Source organism: Boleophthalmus pectinirostris, unplaced genomic scaffold, assembly GCF_026225935.1.
Source record: "Boleophthalmus pectinirostris isolate CB_2022bp ecotype Guang Dong unplaced genomic scaffold, ASM2622593v1 HiC_scaffold_16, whole genome shotgun sequence".
In the NCBI taxonomy this organism is placed as follows: Eukaryota; Metazoa; Chordata; class Actinopteri; order Gobiiformes; family Gobiidae; genus Boleophthalmus; species Boleophthalmus pectinirostris.
In genome coordinates, this window is record NW_026571095.1 from 8742827 (window position 1) to 8747173 (window position 4347).

Genomic DNA, 4347 nt, shown 5'->3' on the forward strand with positions numbered 1-4347 from the left:
TAGCTGTCGTCAGACTCAGCAGCAGTTCCAGTTAGAATTATTCCGGCCTTTCTGAATCCCGACAGGATGGTTACGGTTGTCAGTGAAGTTCAGGCTTTTTCGATTCATCTAGTGACTTCCAGGAAAGTTGCATGGCGCACCCGCTGTGTTCTCCATCCCCGCTTTCTGTTTACTCCAAACTTTCTTTCTGCTGCTCGATTACTGTTTTTGGCTGCATATTTCACTATCTGCAGCAGGACAGCAGGCTTTTTCTACAGGAGGCATGTGCAGTAGAGTGTGAAGTGACAGTGGTACAGGAGTAATAGTAGTACTAGATACTGACACTGTCAGTCTGAAAATTTTAATATATAAGTTGCACCGAAGTATAAGCCGCAGGACCACTCAAACCATGAAAAAAAGTGTGACTTATAGTTCGAAAAATAAGGTACACAAAAGTTATGGCAACATACCTATTAAAATCATTTTTAATTTCTTTTAAAGGATGTCTGATCCGATCTGATCCAGAGTATGTTACAATAAAACTCAGATTAAATTTTAATAAAGCCTCAGACAGAACTTGCCTAGAGTTAGCATCACATCCCCAGGGAAATCAATCAATCAAAATTTATTTATGGAGCACTTTTCATACATGATCTAAGGATTCAGTTTGAACATTTAATTCACTTAGTCCAAGGGTCTCCAACTTTTTTCCTCCTCTGAGTTACTTTCTGTAAATTGAAAATGGCAGAGAGCTCCTCATTTTAACGGTTGCCAGAAATTGAGTAAATATAAGAGCCATGGCAAGCTGTAGATGAGGAACAGTCTGATGACTATAAACATAGCCCATTATACAGTAATCAGTGCACAAAATTAGGCATCAAAATGACATATTTACAATGGAAATAGGCATTTAGATATTTAGCACAATACGTATAATTCAGAAATCCCTTGACAAGCTTCTTGGAAGGGGGTGGAGAGCTCTCGAGCAACAGGTTGGCGACCCCTGACTTAGTCCCGTGTCTCTGATATGGGATTGTGGTAGAGAAACAACTGGCCAGGCATATATTGTACTAGGAGTCACAAACTTGATTCCACATGGATCTCAATCAGCATTGCCTTGATGGATTAAACATGCAGAAATAGTTCCCAACGTAAATCTCATCTAACAATGTTCTTTTTATAATGAGAGGCCCCTCATCTCTTTATAGTGTAATTTAGACTTCTTTAGATTCAAGAAATGTATATGTGCACCCATACACATTTTAATTCTTGTGCAAGGCTCTCAGGCATTCAAGTAAGAATAGGCAAAAAGTATATTTCAAGAAAAAAAAAAAACAAACTGTATGACACATGGTTTGAATATTTTGAATAATTGGAGGTAAGTACAGAACTGTAGGTGCAGATAGGTGGTAGGCGAAAACAAATGTTTTATGAGTTCCCTAGCCTTGAATGGACAACAATACAGAACTACACAAACATGCATGCATCTAAATATACGTTTGAGTGATCTAATGATGAAGGAACACCATTATAGCATACTTTACCCCAGTTCTTGTCAACAATACTCCTTAGCTTAGTAAAGAAACATCAAAAGTCAGGCCTGTTCAGCTTACATTCGCAGTGGCTGGAGTGGATGGTACGGCCAGTGGAGTAGCCCATTACAACTGATTTTATAAATATTTAGGCTTAGCTGCATTAAGCCTCTTTGGGTACTTTACTCTGCTGGTCTGCCATGAACACTTGAATCTAAATCTCCTTAATTCGTACTATGCGCGGCTTTCACTGTCCCTCCAGATATTACAAATGCCTGATTCTTACCGTTGTTATGTCATACTATAATTCCTCTATTTTTACTACGTTTTTTGTGATGACAGCTTCCTAGAATGTGATCTGGTGTGAGCAGATGCGGAATACCAGGAAGTTTCCCATCATCAGGTTGGGAACGCCTGAGCAATACATTATAATTGATTTGGGAAATGGATGACTGGGGAAAGCAGTGAGTAATGGCCAAATGCGTATCCAAAACCGGGGCTTTTGTGGTGAGACAGCGGAGATGTTGCGGCGAAAAAATCGGCGATACGTTCGGGGTGAATGCTACACAGAACAATTACTGACAGATTAAAATAGGAGTTCACAAGGAAACGCTATGAACTTTATAAGGGGCTGTAATGGAGATGTTTGCTTTTCCACCCAATGCTTTGCTCATTTTTACGTGTTCCGCATTTTTGTGGAGCTCAATCAAACAGAGGATGTAGACACGGAGGCTGGGGTTTATCTTTGATGCATTTTATTTCATTGTGTTGTAAAGTGAAGCAATACATGTGCAATATTCATCACTCATTCCGGATTGACTGAGATTTCTTGTTATGACTTTAAAGTTGACTTGCTTACCTCAAGTTTTGTTTGGGTTCTCCATTGTTTGGCCTCGGGGTTGTGCTCTCGTGAGTAGAGTGACCAGATGTCCTTGTTTACTTGGGACAGTCCCAGTTTAGAGCCTGTGTCCCCCTGTGCAGAACCCATGTTTTGTTTCAGTTTTGTACAAGAAATGTCCCAGATGTCCCTATTTTGACCAGTTTGATTTAAACTAGGTCCAAACCAGGTGTAAGCCAGGTCTAAACCAGGACTAAACAGGACTAAACCAGGTCTAAACTAGAACTAAACCAGGACTAAACCAGAATCAGTTTTGAATTTTGATCTGGTCACTAGAGATGCAATGGTATCCAAATCTCTCAGTACGATATTATCACAATATGTATCTCACGGTACGATTTTATTGTGATATTTTGGAGAGGCTAATAGAAATGTAGATAGGACACTAGTTGTGAATTATTACTGTCACAATCCCAAGAATTCAAGTAAAAAACATATTTCTTCATGTTTTCTGCACTGAAATGAATCATTGGATATGTAGTTCCCGATGTTTATAAGCTGTTGCTACTATAAAAATATGCATTTAAGCAAAGGAACTTGTGATTTGATATGTTGTGACAGCCCACGATATCACAAAACTTTCAACGATATATCACGATATTTCAGTTATAGTTACATCCCTAATAAATAACCTTTATGGCTAATTACTGATCATTCGGCTATTCATTTGTTGCAGTTCATGGCTTTTAATGAAACAGCAAATTGCACTGAAATGGGATATGTAGTTCCTGAGGTTTATTAGTTGTTGCTACTGTAAAATATGGCATTAAAGCAGAGGAACTTGTGATTCAATATATTGTGACATCCCACAATATTACTGTGAGACTTTTGATGATACAGGTTCACAGTATTTCGGTTATTGTTACATCCCTACTCGTCACCCTACTCATGGGTCAACTGAAGTAGATTCTGAACTTGAAATCAACTGATGTAACTTGATGTAGCTTAACTTGACCATTAGCATTTTCTGTGATTAATATGGGAAGCAATGGCTATTTCAACCAATAATCAAGATAATCTGTTTTACATTTATGCATTTAAGCAATAGAGGTGATTAAAAATATCCTATTATGGGTAAATAGTTAGCGTTAGTGACTGAGCCATGGTAATTCTTATGGCTGTAAAGGTGCACAATTTAACTTTTCTGGTTCGGAAGGATCTGCCTCAAGCTTGTCTCTATGGAGATGTCATTGTTTTGCCTGCAATATAACATAATACAGCATTATTTATGTGTCTTGCTTTTTTCTTTTTATGTGTCTTGCCCCAGTACAAATATATTTTATAAGCAGCTTTTAAGATAAGTATGTTGTGTACTATCTAATTATAAAGTATTTGAGAATAAGGAAGTGTGTGGTTTGATTGGGAGTTCTTGTTGGAATCACGCTACTCTGGTCTCTGAAAGTTGTGAAAAGTGCTTCTAAACTAATCACAGTCAATAATTAGGATGCTAGGAATGCAGAAGGTACAGTAAGTGAAGAATAATGGACCTCTGCAAATCATTTAAAATAAACTAGCTCTGTTTTTCACATTTTTAGGATGGTCACGTACAGCACCTTTAATCTGATATACATGGCCGATCCATGCCATACTTTCCCAATGTAGACACACCTATCTCGGGTGAAATTCTTAACACAGCCAATGACAAGCTGGTCACACAAGTATTATGTTTTATGTTTTCCCCATCGCTGTCTAATGTTTCACATAGAGGTTGGGACCATCAAGCAAACTGCTCCTCACAAAAGAATGGGCCCATTGATTCCCCGAGGAATAATTTTAGTGGAGGGAGTATTTAGCACGGGCCCAGCTAGAGAGAGCTATTAGCTGCTTCTCCAGCTCTGTGATCCATGACTGGTGTGTTAGCAGAGAAAGAGGACCCAAGCCGCATCCTAGCCTTACACAACACTGCCAATATCACGTCCTACTTAAATTCCCGACTGA